The sequence below is a fragment of the Triticum urartu genome, chromosome 7A (assembly GCF_056163025.1).
Source record: "Triticum urartu cultivar PI428250 chromosome 7A, HENAU_Tu73, whole genome shotgun sequence".
NCBI lineage: Eukaryota > Viridiplantae > Streptophyta > Magnoliopsida > Poales > Poaceae > Triticum > Triticum urartu.
In genome coordinates, this window is record NC_141879.1 from 79,088,168 (window position 1) to 79,107,500 (window position 19,333).

Genomic DNA, 19,333 nt, shown 5'->3' on the forward strand with positions numbered 1-19,333 from the left:
AGCAGACGGAGCGGTTGTCTTCTTTACTTGCTTAAGCGGCGGAGGAGAAGGACTACGACGCGCCGGATCAGCTGGAGCGGCGGCAGGTCTCTTCCGCCCTTGCTGACGAGGCGGAGAAGGAGGAGGCTGGCTGCTCGGGCGCGTCGGCGCAGGCGGAGAAGGAGGCGGAGTGCCGCCACGCGTCGGAGAAGGAGCTGGCCGAGGGCGCTGATCGTCACTCGCCGGAGGAGGAGGCGGTGGAGGCAGAGTGCCCTGACTCGCCGGAGGAGGAGGAGGAGGCGGTGGCGTCCAGTTTGGAAGGTTGATGAGCTCCTTCTGCCATAGGCATGGAGTCTTCAGAGCAGACCCCAGCCGAGTCTCCCCTTCACCGGTAGGGTGGTCAAGCTGGAGGTCCTCAAATCCCTCCGTTATCTCATCCACCATCACCCTAGCATATCCTTCTGGAATCGGCCGGTAGTGAAAAGTTGCACCGGGTTCAGTAGGATAAACAGAGCCAACAGCCGCCTTGACCTTCAAATTCATCCATTGCGTCATAAGGTGGCAGTTTTGAGACTCCGTTATAGCATCCACGGGATAGCTGGCAGGAGCCGTCAAGGCATGCTCCAGCTGAAGCAGCTCGGTGGAAGCCACGCTGCTTCTGCACTGAGATGGCGGGGTAGCTTCGGGGGAGGCTTCGGCAGTACGTTTGCTGCGATTTGCTTCTCGTTCCTCTATCGCGTCTACCCTTGCTTGCAGCGCCTGTATTTGGGTCTGCTGCACTTTTTTCCTCCTCTCATCGGATTTGTAACCGCCTGCGTCCGGAAACCCAACCTTCCACGGAATGGAGCATGGCGTGCGTCGTGTCCGTCCAGGGTGCTCAGGATTCCCGAGGGCCATTGTGAGCTTGTCGTTCTCTCTGTCTGGAAAGAACGTCCCTTCCTGCGCTGCTTCGATATACTGCTTAAGCTTACTGACTGGTATGTCCATTTGATCGTTCGTCCAAATGCACTTCCCTGTTACAGGGTCCAGTGTTCCGCCAGCCCCGAAGAACCAAGTCCGGCAACGGTCTGGCAGTTAATTGTCTCTCGTTCGATCCCTTTATGAACCAGATCATTCTCAGTCTTGGACCACTTAGGCCGGGCTACGAGGTAGCCACCTGACCCCGTGCGATGGTGAAGCTTCTTCTTCACAGCATTTTGCTTGTTTGTCGTCGACATCTTCTTACTCTTTTCTGATGTCTTGTGGGCCACAAATGCGGGCCAGTGATCTCTGATCTTCTCATATCTGCCCTTGAATTATCGTGTCTCATTATTTTCGACAAACTTATTCAGCTCTTTCTTCCACCTCCTGAATAGTTCTGCCATCCTCTTCAGAGCAAAAGACTTGATTAATTTCTCTTTAACTGGGTTCTCTGGATTATCCTCAGGCGGTAGGGTGAAATTTGACTTCAGCTCAGTCCAAAGATCATTTTTCTGCATATCATTGACATAATACACCTCAGGGTCTTCTGTAGCCGGCTTAAACCATTGCTGGATGCTTATCGGGATCTTGTCCCTAACCAGAACCCCGCACTGAGCAACAAATGCGCTCTTTTTCCGGAGGGGTTCAATAGGTTGGCCGTCGGGCGCGATTGCTATGATCTCAAACTTTTCATCCGAGCTCAACTTTTTCTTCGGGCCTCGTCTCTTTACCGAAGTTGTGCTCGATTCGGAGGGCTAGAAAAAAGAACAAAGACTTAATTAATATGTGTACATACCAAAACAATGAATGCATCAATCAGCTAGTCAGCATAGGCTTAACTAATATATATACCTGGCCGGACTCGGTTCGGTCACCAGAGCCGTCATCATGGTCTCCTTCTTGCACCGGCATTGGGTCACCGGAGCCGTCCTCATGTTCTTCTTCTTGCACCGGCATTAGGTCACCGTAGCCAGCTTGTTCACCCTCTCCTTCCAGACCATCGGTTTCGTTGAGAAACAACGAGAGGGCATCACTTCCTTCTGCGATTATGTCCCTCAACAACGCTTCTTTTGTTGCTTCGTGTAGGGCGGTGTCCATAGTTTCTACAAATATTTACAACATGGCAATTATTATTCAAACATGACAGATGGATATATTAGTGCCAAACGTAGAACTAGCTACCTAATCATAGTAAGCTATCGGGAGGGGGTATATATCGACAACGACGACACTACATCTATGTCCCTCGATGATCCTCGTTCCCGATAAAAAAAAGAGGAAGAAGAAGAAAAATAAGAGGAGAAGAAAGAATAGAGGAGAAGAACCCTCGACCCCTAGACGACCCTCTTCTTCCTCTCATGTTCGAGAGGATCGCCGAGGGGTCGGGAGGTTGCCTAGTGTCAAAGGATTCAACAAAACCATGTCTTCATCATTAGGCGAAAGTAACATGTGCATGATGGTACGAAGCTCTTCAAAGTTGTTCTGGAACGGAGTCCCAGATAGGATAATTCGCTTTTTGGTACAAAGTTCAGCAAGAGCCTTCCGAATATCGCTATTTGGAAGGCCTTTGCTGAATTCGTACCAAAAAGCAGATTATTCTATCCGGGACTCCATTCCAGAATAACTTTGCAGAACTTCGTACCAACATGCCCTGGTTACTTCCGGCTAATGATGAAGGCATGGATTTCTTCAATACTTTGACACTAGGAAACCTCTCTCGACCCCTCGGCGATCCTCGACCCCTCGATCCCTCGACGACCCTGGAACCCTCGACCCCTAGACGACCCTCTTCTTCCTCTCATGTTCGAGAGGATCGCCGAGGGGTCGGGAGGTTGCCTAGTGTCAAAGGATTCAACAAAACCATGTCTTCATCATTAGGCGAAAGTAACATGTGCATGATGGTACGAAGCTCTTCAAAGTTGTTCTGGAACGGAGTCCCGGATAGGATAATTCGCTTTTTGGTACAAATTTCAGCAAGAGCCTTCCGAATATCGCTATTTGGAAGGCCTTTGCTGAATTCGTACCAAAAAGCGGATTATTCTATCCGGGACTCCATTCCAGAATAAATTTGCAGAACTTCGTACCAACATGCCCTGGTTACTTCCGGCTAATGATGAAGGCATGGATTTCTTCAATACTTTGACACTAGGAAACGTCTCTCTACTTCCGGCTAATAAGAAGAAGAAGAAGAAGAAGAAAAGAAGAAAAAAAGACTTCTATTTTCTCTTTTCTGCACTATTCCTTTCTTCTTCTCCTCTTCTTTTTCTTCTTTTTTCTTCTTCTTATTTATTTCTCCACTTCTTTTCGGTAGAGGAAACCCTAAATAGCTAGCAAGTATCGTGGGTGTGAGATACATGTGGCCTTCGGTGTCGGACACTACATCCACGTCCCACAAGTGACGTGGGCGTCGAAGCCCGCGCCACTTGTGGGATGTGGGTGTAGTGTCCGACACCGACGGTACATGTATCTCACACCGACGATACTTTCTATTTAGGGTTTCTCCTCTACCGCTCCTCGACCTCTCGACGACCCTCGTTCCCGATAAAATAAAGAGGAAGAAGAAGAAGAAGAAAAAAGAAGAAAAGAAAGAATAGAGGAGAAGACTTCCTCTTCTTCCTCTCCTCTTCTTCTCCCTCTTCTTCCCCTTCTTCCTCGCCTCTCTCATGAATGTCCGACGTTCTCGACCCCCCCACCCCACGTGTCGAAGAAAAAAAAGAGGAGAAGAAGAAAGGAATAGTGGAGAAGAAGAGAAAATAGAATATATTCTATTTTCTCTTCTTCTCCACTATTCCTTTCTTCTTCTCCTCTTCTTTTTCTTCTTTTTTCTTCTTCTTATTTATTTCTCCTCGTCTTCCTCTCCCCTCTCGGCGACCCTAGACCCCCTCTCGACCCTCGACCCCTAGGCGACCGTCCACCCCTCTCTTTTTTTTCTTCCTCTTCTATTTTATCCTCTTCTTCCTCTACCGCTCGGCGACCCTCGACGACCCTCGTTCCCGATAAAAAAAAGAGGAAGAAGAAGAAAAAAAGAGGAGAAGAAAGAATAGAGGAGAAGATCATCTCCTCTATTCTTTCTTCTCCTCTTTTTTCTTTTCTTATTCCTCTTCTTTTTTTATCCTCTTCCTCCTCTCATGTTCGACGACCCTCGACCCCTCGGCGACCCTAGACCCCCTCTCGACCCCCTCTTCTTCTCCCTCTTCTAATTCATTTGTTCATATGAATATACAAACATTTTCATATTTACAATAATTAATATCACCAAAAAAATCTATGAACAGAAAAAAAATCCTAATTTTTCTAAAAAAACTATCTTTTGCATATATACATGAACATAGATATATACATAGAGAACATATGTATACATATATATATAAAACAAGCATATATATATATGAAAAAAGCATATATATGAAAAAATGCTAGCTAGGGCGCCGGCCGGACCAGAGGAGGACCGCGGAGTCGGCGGCGAGGATGGCGACGGGGCAGTGGGCACGCGCTTGGGATAGGAGACGCGGGCGACGGCGACGGCGGGCCGGGGCGGCGGCGACGGCGGGACGGGGCGGTGCGCGTCGGGGCAGGGACGAGGGCGACGGCGACGGGGGCGGGCCGGGGCGGCGCGCGTCGCGGGCGACGGCGACGATGGGCACGGGCGACGGCGACGATGGGGGCGGGCGGCGTCGGCAACTGCAACTGCAAGATGAGAATGAAAAATTCCAAAGTGTGGCCTTATATAGCAAAGGCTTTAGTCTCGGTTCGTGGCAGCAACCGGGACTAAAGGTGGGCATGAGTCCCGGTTGGTGCCACGAACCGAGACCAATGGCCTCTTTTCGGCAGCCCAAAGGGCGGGAAGCGAAGCCCATTGGTCCCGGTTGGTGGCACGAACCGGGACTAAAGGGAGGCAATGGTCACGGTTGGTGCCACGAACCGTGACCAATGCACCCTTTAGTCCCGGTTGGTGCCACCAACCGGGACCAACGCCCTTGTGCGCCCCGCGCCCAAAAGTTTAGTCCCACATCGCTAGTTGACAGCGCCCAACACCAGTTTATAAGCTCTGCTGCCTCCTCCCTCTCGAACTCCTCTGAACTGCAGGCCTATGGGCCTAATTTGACACTGCTTTGACTGTGGGCCTATTGGGCCTTCTGCGGGCCTGAATCATGGCCCATGTATGGTTTCTAGTCGTATTCAGGCCGTGGAGGCCCAGTAGGTGGCATTTTTTTTGGTTTTTTCTTTTTTATTTCTACATTTTTTTGGTTTTTTATTTTTTTATTTCTACTTAAAACTAAATACTTACAGTTTTTTAGTGATTTCTTTCTGCTTTTAGGTCACAAAAATTATAAACTTTCTGTTAGTGCCATTAGTTTTAAATTTTAAATAGTTTAAATTTGAATTTTTAAAAATTTGTGTGAATCACTAGTTTATGAATAACTTTACTATAAAATTAGAATTTTTTTCTTCTTTGCTATTTATTTTTTATTTTAGGTCACACAAATTATAGTTTGATTTTAGGTCACACAAATTATATTCTTTTTGCTATTGAAGAATATTATAGTTTTATTTTAGTTGATCATAACATAATATTTTAATTGATTGTTTTTATTTTCATAAAAGTTTTTTAGTTCATTCTGTTTGCTATTAATTCATTCTTTGAGCTAAATGACTCTGAAATTGGAAAGCATTTCAAAATGAACTCTGAAAAGGTTGAAAGTTGGCATGGTCTCATCATTTCACCCACATAGCATGTTCCAAAAAGTAGAGAGGGTTACGACAAAAACTTGATGCACTTCGTGTACAAAATGGACAATCACTTTCGAAGTATCAAAGTTTCGAACCATAAGACATGAAAGCATTTCAAATGAACTCTGAAAAAGTTGAAAGTTGGGATGGTATCATAATTTCACCCACATAGCATTTGCTTATTGCAGGAGAAAGTCTTCACTTTTTCTTCGCTTGTGTCATTTGCTTATTGCGCCGTAACCATGGATAATCTTCATTGTTTATCAGGATGCTTGGGTCAGCCTTGACATTGAAGGGAGGAATTTCATGAAACTTTTCATAATCTTCAGACATGTCTGTCTTGCCGTCCACTCCCAGGATGTCCCTTTTTCCTGAAAGAACTATGTGGCGCTTTGGCTCATCGTATGATGTATTCGCTTCCTTATCTTTTCTTTTTCTCGGTTTGGTAGACATGTCCTTCACATAGATAACCTGTGCCACATCATTGGCTAGGACAAACGGTTCGTCAGTGTACCCAAGATTTTTCAGATCCACTGTTGTCATTCCGTACTGTGGGTCTACCTGTACCCCGCCGCCTAACAGATTGACCCATTTGCACTTAAACAAAGGGACCTTAAAATCAGGTCCGTAGTCAAGTTCCCATATGTCCACTATGTAACCATAATATGTGTCCTTTCGGCTCTCGGTTGCTGCATCAAAGCAGACACCGCTGTTTTGGTTGGTGCTCTTTTGATCTTGGGCGATCGTGTAAAATGTATTCCCATTTATCTCGTATCCTTTGTAAGTCAATACAATCAAAGATGGTCCCCTGGACAACAAGTACAACTCATCACAAACAGTGTTGTCACCTCTGAGACGTGTTTCCAACCAACTGCTGAAAGTCCTGATGTGTTCACATGTAATCCAGTCGTCGCACTGCTCCGGGTGTTTGGAGCGCAGACTGTTCTTGTGTTCATCGACATACGGGGTCACCAAGGTAGAGTTCTGTAGAACTGTGTGGTGTGCTTGAGACCAAGAATATCCGTCCCTGCATATTATTGAGTCTCTTCCAAGAGTGCCTTTTCTAGTCAGTCTCCCCTCATACCGCGATTTAGGGAGACCTATCTTGTTAAGGCCAGCAATAAAGTCAACACAAAACCCGATAACATCCTCTGTTTGATGGCCCATGGAGATGCTTCCTTCTGTCCTAGCGCGGTTACGGACATATTTCTTTAGGACTCCCATGAACCTCTCAAAGGGGAACATATTGTGTAGAAATACGGGCCCCAGGATGACAATCTCGTCGACTAGATGAACTAGGACATGCCTCATGATATTGAAGAAGGATGGTGGGAACACCAGCTCGAAACTGACAAGTCATTGCGCCACATCACTCCTTAGCCTTGGTACGATTTCTGGATCGATCACCTTCTGAGAGATTGCATTGAGGAATGCACATAGCTTCACAATGGCTAATCGGACGTTTTCCGGTAGAAGCCCCCTCAATGCAACCGGAAGCAGTTGCGTCATAATCATGTGGCAGTCATGAGACTTCAGGTTCTGAAAATTTTTCTCTGGCATATTTATTATTCCCTTTATATTCGACGAGAAGCCAGTCGTGACCTTCATACTGAGCAGGCATTCAAAGAAGATTTCTTTCTCTTCTTTTGTAAGAGCGTAGCTGGCAGGACCTTTATACTGCTTCGGAGGCATGCCGTCTTTTTCGTGCAAATGTTGCAGGTCCTCTCGTGCCTCAGGTGTATCTTTTGTCTTCCCATACACGCCCAAGAAGCCTAGCAGGTTCACACAAAGGTTCTTCGTCACGTGCATCACGTCGATTGAGGAGCGGACCTCTAGGTCTTTCCAGTAGGGTAGGTCCCAAAATATAGATTTCTTCTTCCACATGGGTGCGTGTCCCTCAGCGTCATTCGGAACAGCTAGTCCACCGGGACCCTTTCCAAAGATTACGTAGTGTAAATCATTGACCATAGCAAGCACGTGATCACCGGTGCGCATGGCAGGCTTCTTCCGGTGATCTGCCTCGCCTTTGAAATGCTTGCCTTTCTTTCGACATTGATGGTTGGTCGGAAGAAATCGACGATGGCCCAGGTACACATTCTTCCTGCATTTGTCCAGGTATATACTTTCAGTGTCATCTAAACAGTGTGTGCATGCGTGGTATCCTTTGTTTGTCTGTCCTGAAAGGTTACTGAGAGCGGGCCAATCGTTGATGGTCACGAACAGCAACGCCTTAAGGTTAAATTCCTCCTGTCTGTGCTCATCCCACGTACGTACACCGTTTCCATTCCACAGCTGTAAAAGTTCTTCAACTAATGGCCTTAGGTACACATCAATTTCGTTGCCGGGTTGCTTAGGGCCTTGGATGAGAACTGGCATCATAATGAACTTCCGCTTCATGCACATCCAAGGAGGAAGGTTATACATACATAGAGTCACGGGCCAGGTGCTGTGATTGCTGCTCTGCTCCCCGAAAGGATTAATGCCATCCGCACTTAAAGCAAACCATACATTCCTTGGGTCCTTTGCAAACTCATCCCAGTACTTTCTCTTGATTTTTCTCCACTGCGACTCGTCAGCGGGTGCTCTCAACTTCCCATCTTTCTTTCGGTTCTCACTGTGCCATCGCATCAACTTGGCATGCTCTTCGTTTCTGAACAGACGTTTCAACCATGGTATTATAGGAGCATACCACATCACCTTCGCAGGAACCCTCTTCCTGAGGGGCTCGCCGTCAACATCACTAGGGTCATCTCGTCTGATCTTATACAGCAACGCACCGCATACCGGGCATGCGTTCAGATCCTTGTATGCACTACGGTAGAGGATGCAGTCATTAGGGCATGCATGTATCTTCTCCACCTCCAATCCTAGAGGGCATACGACCTTCTTTGCTGCGTATGTACTGTCGGGCAATTCGTTATCCTTTGGAAGCTTCTTCTTCAATATTTTCAGTAGCTTCTCAAATCCTTTGTCAGCCACAGCATTCTCTGCCTTCCACTGCAGCAATTCCAGTACGGTACCGAGCTTTGTGTTGCCATCTTCGCAATTGGGGTATAACCCTTTTTTGTGATCCTCTAACATGCGATCGAACTTCAGCTTCTCCTTTTGACTAATGCATTGCGTCCTTGCATCGACAATGACCCGGCGGAGATCATCATCATCGGGCACATCGTCTGGTTCCTCTTGATCTTCAACAGCTTCACCCGTGGCAGCATCATTGGGCACATCGTCTAGTTCCTCTTGATCATCACCAGCTCCCCCTGTTGCAGCATCACCGTATTCAGGGGGCACATAGTTGTCATCGTACTCTTCTTCTTCGCCGTCTTCCATCATAACCCCTATTTCTCCGTGCCTCGTCCAAACATTATAGTGTGGCATGAAACCCTTGTAAAGCAGGTGGGAGTGAAGGATTTTCCGGTTAGAGTAAGACCTCGTATTCCCACATTCAGTGCATGGACAACACATAAAACCATTCTGCTTGTTTGCCTCAGCCGCATCGAGAAACTCATGCACGCCCTTAATGTACTCGCGGGTGTGTCTGTCACCGTACATCCATTGCCGGTTCATCTGTGCGTGCATTATATATAATTAAGTGTCCAAATTAATAGAAGTGTACAAATCTCGAGGAAAATGGAGCTTGAAGGTCGAGCTTTGAGAGGAGAAAGCTTAAGTAGTGTGGCTCGGGCATTCCATCGAACACGTCATGTGCATAGGAGGTGAGCTAGAGCACCACAAAGCCCTCTCCCCCTCGGCCAGAAAAAACAGAGCACTGTGCTCTGCTCTTGCGCGAGGGGGTATATATAGGCACCTCATTGGTCCCGGTTGGTGGCATGAACCGGGACTAAAGGGGAGCCTTTGGTCCCGGTTCAAGCCACCAACCGGGACCAATGGTGGTGAGCCAGGAGCGAGGCCCATTGGTCACGGTTCGTCCCACCAACCGGGACCAAAAGGTCCAGACGAACCGGGACCAATGGCCCACGTGGCCCGGCCGGCCCCCTGGGCTCACGAACCGGGACCAATGCCCACATTGGTCCCGGTTCTACACTGAACCGGGACTAATGGGCTGAGCCGGCCTGGACCATAGCCCTGTTTTCTACTAGTGTCAGTGAACCATGAGCTCTTCATTTTGTGCACTTCATCTTTGTCGGCCATTCCATTTGATTCTGCCAGCTTGTCCCCTATATTTTCTCCCCCTTCAGTGTCGAATCTTTGTGCTAATTCATCGTCTTGAGTTGGCTGCATTTGTTCACTTGTTTCCTTGAAGGTTAATTCCTGAGAGGAACATTACAAAGAATAATTTGCATGGAGGATATCAAATAATTAGAATTAGAACTATTTGGGATACCCGAAAAGAAAGCATGCCTTTGTCACTTCACAATCAGTAGCTTGTGTGCTATTGTTTTTCTCTACTCCATCTTTGTTGTCTATTCCATTTGATTCTTCCTCGCTTACTAACTGAAACAAACAATAATACAATATTATCCAGTAATTATAAAACAGAAAATATTATTAAGGTGAGTAAAGAATTGTAGGCATGATATTATTGTACTACAAACTAGCGGTCTGACCCGCGCATTTGCGCGGCTAGATTTTATATGTGTCTTTATATCCATATTTGGCATTGATATGCTGGTAAGAGGTACACATATAGCAAAAATACAATACATATTTGTCAGCAAAAGCAAAGCAATGCATTTATCAGCGGACTCTATTGAGTTGTTTTATTGTGTTGGTAGTAACGTATTTCGTATGTGACAATAGAAAACCATAGGATTGTGCTGCCCACATGCCATGCTAATCTATATGTAGTGTTTTTTTTATCTTTTCATTTGCCTCTTCTTCCAATCAATTGGGCTTTGCCTTTTTCGGCCCTTTTTTTTATTTTGTTTGTCTTTTACCGACAATTTTTAAAAGACCCTCAAATAAAACTTCTAATATAACATTAATGTCTATTAGAACTGCCTCGTCAGTATTGCAGTTGCATTGTGCAATATCGTGTCCAAAGATGCTTCTACTATTCGACAAATGCCAATATTAGTATTGCTCTAATTATCTACATTGCTTAGCTGTGTAATACAATATACAATTATTCATATGTATTAATAAAAAATGCTAAGTAACATCGCACATTAAATCTTGACATATCTATATGCATTTGATGAGGGAAATAAATAATACATGCGGGAGGTGCTCTATTTTTAATAAGTGCCTATTTTGCATGGGGCATTTCGTTTCCTCAAAGAATCACATTAACTTGGTCTATCACTTATTTTGGGAACATAGTTTCTCTAAAGCCAAAAGGTATAGTGTGCACAGAATGTACGGCTTCACACTGCTACTTTTCTTTCTTCTTTTGTCATTGTATCCAATCTATTCCTATAAGCCTGCAATTTGGTATAAATTGTATGAAACAATGGGCATCAGTACATCATTTATCTTCTTGCGAATTGATACATTATAAACGATGGCTAGTTCCCAATTAGGTGTAGATGATAATACAATACATGCAGTTCTCCTAGCCACATGGTTCGAGAAAAAAGAAAAAAATTGTTTGGATGGGTTATTAAATAGGCAAACCTTGTTTATTCCTGTCCTGATAGCCGATTGATTGGTCATGTAGACAGTTGGGAACATAGTTTCTCTAAAGCCAAAAAGTATAGTGTGCGCAGAATGTACGGCTTCACACTGCTACTTTTGTTTCTTCTTTTGTCATTGTATCCAATATATTCCTATAAGCCTGCAATTTGGTATAAATTGTATGAAACAATGGGCATCAGTACGCCATTTATCTTCTTGCGAATTGATACCTTATAAACGATGGCTAGTTCCCAATTAGGTGTAGATGATAATACAATACATGCAGTCCTCCTAGCCACATGGTTCGAGAAAAAAGAACAAAATTGTTTGGATGGTTTATTAAATAGGCAAACCTTGTTTATTCCCGTCCTGATAGCCGATTGATTGGTCATGTAGACAGCCTAGACAGCCAATTGGCCCACGTAGAGTAGAGTAGAGTAGTAGACCTAAGTTCATTGCTAGCTCAAGCGTCTTGCCATTGGCCACAAATGTATTCTCGCCTCTTAATTTGCACGCACGGTAGCTTATGAATTTGTTTTGGGCTGATTGTGACCCTCATGATTGACCTTCGGTCGCCCGGCATGCTACCGTGACATGCTGAATCTCACACGTCGGTCGGAGCCACGGCGGGCCTTTGGATCCTGCCGCTGCGTGGGGCACTACCATGATGTCGAGCGCCACACATGCGTGCAAGGCTAGCTGCTGCCATGTTTGCAGCGTCATTCACTGGTGCAGGCCCCCAAGACATGTGTGAGCGGAAAGTTCTTCGATAAAATAAGATTTCGTGGTAGATATGATGAAAATTATTCCACGTGTTTGTGCTAGATGTATATTACATGACTTTTGGATGATATCCACTATTGTATTCTAATGTGATCAAGGCTCTTTTTTCTGAATGTGACTTACCCAGAAAGCAAAAAGCATAACCACAACATCAAGGTTTCTAGATTTCTTTAAATCTAATACATTCCTCTTTTATCGTCAAAATCTGAACTGTATAATTGACTCCAACGACAACTGATTACATATTATTTTCCTTTGTGAATTTGACTACCTGTCCCTTACTTTCCATGTACATAAAATGTTATTAAGGCATATTGCATATTTTACTAAAATTGTACAAACAGCTCTCTGAATAATGTAGAGAAATTAGTGGTACTGTAAATCTTCTGAACGAACCTGACCGATCACCATATAGTTGGCAGTTGCGTTTTTTATCTGTCGGTCTCTCTGCTTGGAAATTTCCTATGCTCTACTTGCGTTCGTAAAATATTTTCCTCCTCCATGCATAGCAAATCCATATTCTACTGAATTTTCTCACCCTTAGACAAAGGCTAAATATGATGGATATATCTTAAGATCATAAGAAGACAAAAGATGAGTAGAAACATAAATATTTAGATATAAGACAATGTGTTGTCTAGATCTATCTACAGAATCGATAGACCAATATATCAAGAGAAAGAAACCTCTTGAATGTCTACATGCATCAAGTCTTCAATTCGTCCCCAATTTGCATGAATGAATTGGATCCCATCAGCAACAGACATGATCTGCCGCTAGAGGTCACCGGCGGCAGCCATGGGGTTGCGAACGTCTAGCTCCAGCCTATTGGATGTGTATGTGCATCAGGTCTTCACTTTTTCTCAAATTTTCATGCAGGGATTAGATCCCATCAGCCACTGAACGTCATCTGCCGCTCGAGGTGGCCGACGGCTGCCGTGGGCTTGTGAACCGAGCGTCTAGCTCCAGTCTTTTGGATGTGTACATGAATCAAGTCTTTCATTCCTCTTTTATCGTCAAAATAGTGCTACCAGATAGTACAAAGTTGGGTCATCTATTTTGGAACAAAGGGAGTACATCACAACTGGATGCAGATATCTGTACACGTTTACTTAACATAGTGCTACCAGAATATTATTTCCACCTAAATTATAATGATCTATTTCTTTGTTCAATTATCCAGTCAACCCTTTGAGATTCATTTGCGTGACTAATCATCTGGATGTTGCAATAATAAGAATTTCCTAAGTCACACAGAGCATGTTGGTAATTTTGTAGGGTCACACAGATCATGTTGTTTTACTTAGTTGGATCCCCTCTGGTGACTATGTTGTTTTGCAGATGCGAAATCATGAATAGGATGAAATTGCAGAGAGATACCATTACCATGATTATTGTAGATTGATCTGTACAGGCCACCGGGGATTGTGGCACAGACATGGAGGACGATGGTAGGTCACCACCGGCAGATGTGTGCGGCAAGGTGGAGGCCTTCACGGCAGAGGAGGCCTTCGCGGCGCAGGAGACCTTCGCGGTGGAGGAGTGTGAGGATGCGGCAGCGAGCTCGCAAAGCAGGATTCAGGGGAGGTTGAAGGGAAACCCTACGGTGCAAAACCCTTTGCTTATTTGGGCTCCTGATCGAGAGGTCGTTAGTTCTAGGCAATATACAAGGCGGAAGTCATGGGAAGGACGTCCATAGCGTGAGGAGGAAAGGGAATCGTGATCGCTATGTCAGGCCCCACACTTTCCTTTTATTTATCTCTGGCCCCATGCTTTCTTGTGTCCTTTCTCTTGCCAGTTTATTGTACCATCAGTGGACGTGCTGGATAGGAGGGGCCAGCGAAGTACTTTTAGTTATGAGTTTGCTAACCTGGCAGAATCTAATATTCCAGAGATTGAAGGATGTAACATCGCAAATGTTGTATTACAGCTGAAAACTCTTGGCATTGATTATTATATAGTGTGATCTGATAAAAACCTGGAAGTAAAAAAAAGATAAGTGCTAGTAAATCCAGCCATCATAAAGTTACAATACTTCAGGTGTGCTGCTATGCTTTTTATTTACAAATAACTATATCACACAAATAAACGACACAGATATGCAGAGTCGAAGGTCAAATCAACATCCTTCTTCTTTCATGATTATTATATAGTGCGATCTGATAAAAACCTGGAAGTAAAGAAAAAAGATAAGTGCTAGGTCCAGAATTAGTTATAGAAAAGCAAAAGGTGCGAAGAAAACACGAACGATCGCACGAACCTCACGCCTCTAAAACATCTCTGTACATAATGTTTTTGGTGCTTCTCCCAGATTTATCAACCTTCCTATTAGGCTTGGCTAAATTCCGCGTTGTCTGTCTTGACACACCTCTTGACAATGCAACATATAGCTGGCCATGTGAGAATACAGGCTCTGGAAGGTAAATACCAATGTTTGGGATGCTTTGACTCTGTGCCTTGTTAATGGTCATCGCAAAACTCAGGCAGATGGAGAACTGTTTTCTCTTAAGCTTGAAGGGAAGTGAGGTGTCCTCCGAGGGTGACATCGGGGTCCTAGGTATGAACACCCTCTTTCCAGCATGCTGACCACCAACAATCTCGGCATCGATTGCATTATCCTGGAAAGCTCTAATCATAAGTCGTGTTCCATTACATAGCCCATTATGAGGGCCGAGGTTCCGTAGCAAAATGACCGGCAGTTCATTTTTACTCTCAACACATGCGGGGGCAACCCGTTTGGTGTGAGCGAGTTCAGCAAATCAATTGTGTAATTATTCTGGAAGTCATCCTTGATAGAGTCAAAGTTATGGTACACCTTTTCTTCGCCCGGAAACCTGGAGATCATCTTGTCATTCAGGTCATCCACATGCTCGTTTTTGGTCGAGAGGATTGCACGTGTGCTCATATACTCTCTCGGCATAGCATTGGTGTGCAGGGACGGGAAGACATCTTCGATGAGCTTGTTAATAGGTTCTTCGTCCTCGGTATAAGTAATCACAATGTCTTCAGGGAGACACACATAGTCGTCGCCAATTGTTTCTTCCATTCCATCACCTATCCTAAGGAGGTATTCGGAGAACCAAGGGTCCGATTGTGCTTCATATTACGCGTGAGGCGTATCTTGCGGATCTTCTCCCACAAATAGGATCTCAAAAGTGTAGCATCCCTGATCTGTGCTCTTGTCCCTCGGGTCACAACGGGGAGGACCTGCCTAAAATCCCCACCAAAGACGGCAACCTTTCCACCAAACGGTAGAGGAAATTCCATTATATCCTATAGCGATCTGTCAAGCGTCTCAATTGCTTGACGCTTTGTCATAGCAACTTCATCCCAAATTATCAAGGATGCTTGTTTAAGCAACTCTGCCATACCACTCTGCTTTGTGAAACTACACATGCTGCTGTCAGTGAGCTTGATTGGAATTTTGAATCGGGAGTGTGCAGTCCGGCCTCCGGGCATTATCGACGCTGCAATACCTGACGTAGCAGTTGCGATCGCTATTAGGCCCATCAAACGGACCCTTGCAAGCAATGCCTTGTACAAGTATGTCTTCCCAGTGCCTCCAGGACCATCAACAAAGAATATCTGGCTTTTTTGGTTTGTCACATGATCCATTATGTCATTGAAACCATCTAGTTGCTCATTGTTCAGGTAGTTGAATAGATCTAGATGTTCTTGATCTGCTTTGACTTGCCTCTCCTCTGTTACCTCCCTATACTCCGTGTCTGAATAACCATCTGTGTCAACCAAATCCGGAAGCCCATACATTTTAATATCCTTTCCCATGGATTGCATTAGATCCCTGATATCCCTAAGGACCATCTGCTCAAGTGCTGCCTCATTCGATTGAGTATGGCGGTAATCTTCAGACATCGATGCTAGGTGTTTGTCCCACAACTGACGGATTTCTGTTGCCTCACAGAATACCAGTATAGTTGCAAACAATCGTCTAAGAGCAGAAGGCATCTGAAATGTTGTTGCCTCTATCATACAATCATCAAGTGTCATTTCATGCTCAATGAGTCCAAAGTGCTCACACGCCTCGCTGAAGGAACTGCATGGATTGCCATTCACTGTTTTTAAATCATCAAATGAAGTGGCACCTCGGACATGGCTGAGAAGCACCCGGAAGTAGTACCTCTCTCCTTCAGCAGGGTGTGCATACACCAGTCTTCCCATCTGTGGTCTATTATTTTTCTCGGTTGCCACTTCTTATTACCGGTAATCCATCTATAATGTTCTGGGATCTCTCTGTACAGCCATTTCCGTGCCTCTGGATACTTCTGGTTCATCTCAAAGTACTGGGTAAGCATGGATTTGGAAGAAGATGGCCGAGCGACAACATCTTCCAGATTTTCATAAGCCCTAAATGCAACTGTATGCATTTTTGGTAGATGAAGTTGGAGCTGCAACACAGATGGATTGACACCAAACATTTTAAAGACAAATATCCTGTAAATAGCTTCCGGAGGAGATATATAGCGTGCATCCCTATACTGTCGGATTTCGTTGATGATCCCCCCACCATTGATAATATCCTGCTCGAATGCAAATGATGCCTTATCATGCCTGAGGGAGTCCTGGATTAGGGGGTCTCCGGACAGCCGGACTATATCCTTTGGCCGGACTGTTGAACTATGAATATACAAGATTGAATACTTCGTCCCATGTCCGGATGGGACTTTACTTGGCGTGGAAGGCAAGCTAGGCAATACGGATATGTATATCTCCTCCTTTGTAACCGACCTTGTGTAACCCTAGCCCCCTGCGGTGTCTATATAAACCGGAGGGTTTTTAGTCCGTAGGACGACATACAATCATACCATAGGCTAGCTTCTAGGGTTTAGCCTCTTTGATCTTGTGGTAGATCAACTCTTGTAATACTCATATCATCAAGAACAATCAAGCAGTACGTAGGGTTTTACCTCCATCAAGAGGGCCCGAACCTGGGTAAACATCGTGTCCCTTGCCTCCTGTTACCATCCGCCTTAGACGCATAGTTCGGGACCCCCTACCCGAGATCCTCCGGTTTTGACACCAACATTGGTGCTTTCATTGAGAGTTCCACTACCTCTCTCCTTCGATCATCGCTAGCGATGCGGTCCAGGGTGAGGCTTTCCTCCCCGGACAGATCTTCGTATTCGGCGGCTTTGCACTTCGGGCCAATTCCCTTGCCATCTGGAGCAGATTGAGAGCTACGCCCCTGGCCATCAGGTCAGATTTGGAAACTTGAACTACACGGCCGATATCCGCGGAGACTTGATCTTCGATGAATTCGAGCCCATGCCGGATGCGTCGCGCAGTCACAACGAGCAAGACGTAACTATACCGTCGGATAGTGTTCGAGAGATCGCATCCACAGCTACTCCGGCCTTTAATCTGGAGAAAGTCGCGCCATCCGAGAGCGGAGGGATGGACCCCGCCATGGAGGCCGCACTCTTAGTGGCGATAGAGCCGGATACTGACTTCACCCCGTACGAGAGCCGTGTCGCCGAACCACTGGATTTATCCCCGGCCACGGACTCCGAGCCGCCTACATCTGTGCCTGTCGAAATCGACGAGGCACCAATCATGGAGTTCATCTCCGCGGATATCTTTCAGCACTCACCTTTCGGAGATGCGCTAAATTCATTAAGGTCTCTCTCCCTGTCAGGAGAACCTTGGACGAACTATGTCTGGCTAGAATGGGATGCGGACGACGAAGAAATCCGCTGCCCACCCACCACCCACTTAGTAGCCATTGTCGAATACTTAACCGACATGCTCGACTTCGGCTCCGAAGACTTTGACGGTATGGACGACGAAGCCGGAGATGAACAGGATCCACCGCCCTCGGGGCACTCGACCGCCACCGCATCATATGATATATACATGGTGGACACCCCTAAAGAAGCCAATGGCGATGAGACCGCGGAGGATGACCCCTCCAAGAAGCAACCCAAGCGCCGACATCAGCGGCGCCGCTCTAAGTCCCGCCACAACAAGAGCAGTGATACCGGCACAGGAGATAATAACACTCCGGATAGCGCCAAAGACAACAACAATCCCCTCCGGCACAGTGCAGAGCTAGAGGACGAACAAGCTAGCCCTCTAGAGCAGGCAGCAGATGGAGAACCAGAGGAGGACAATTACATGCCTCTCTCCGAAGACGAGGCGAGCCTCGGCGACGACGAGTTTATCGTGCCTGAGGACCCCGTCGAGCAAGATCGCTTCAAGTGCCGGCTTATGGCCACGGCAAGTAGCCTAAAAAAGAAACATCAATAGCTTCAAGCTGATCAAGACTTGCTAGCAGACAGATGGACCGAAGTCCTTGCGGCCAAGGAGCATGAACTCGAGCGCCCGTCCAAGAGTTACCCAAAACGCAGGTTGCTACCTCACCTCGAGGAGGAAGCATTGAAACCTCATTCACCAGTGTACGATGCGGCTGACCGGCCACTATGCAGCCGAGCCAGAGAGGCGTTTCATCCTAAAGTTCAGACCGCACCCCGTCGCCACTCAGTCAAAAATACTAAGGCCTGGGGCAACACAGAGGACCTGCGAGACATCTTGGACAGTAAGGAAAAAATCGCAAGGTCAATATACGGGACACGAGCACGTGCGCCCACACGGGACGATGATCGTCGCGTCGGATACACCAAGAGTAAATCCGGCTGGGCCGAATACAGCAGACAAGACTCATACAAACTATGTCAGGATATAGCCCGGCATAGAGGCGCCGCACACCCCCTATGCTTCACTGATGATGTTATGAATCATGAATTCCCGGAGGGTTTCAAACCCATAAATATCGAATCATACGACAGCACAACAGATCCCGGTGTATGGATTGAGGATTTCCTCCTTCACATCCACATGGCTCGCGGTGACGATCTACATGCCATCAAGTACCTCCCACTAAAACCCAAAGGACTAGCTCGGCATTGGCTGAATAGCTTGCCAGTAGATTCCGTTGGCAGCTGGGAGGATTTGGAAGATGCATTTCTTGACAACTTCCAAGGCACTTATGTGCGGCCACCGGATGCTGATGACTTGAGCCACATAACCCAATAGCCAGGGGAATCGGCCAGACAATTCTGGACACGATTCCTGACTAAGAAAAATCAAATTGTAGACTGTCTGGATGCAGATGCCCTAGCGGCATTCAAGCATAACATCCGCGACAAGTGGCTCACCCGCCACCTCGGCCAGGAGAAGCCGAAATCTATGGCAGCCCTCACAACACTTATGGCCCGCTTTTGCGCGGGCGAGGACAGCTGGCTGGCTCGCAGCAACAACACATCAAGGAATCTGGATACCTCGGATA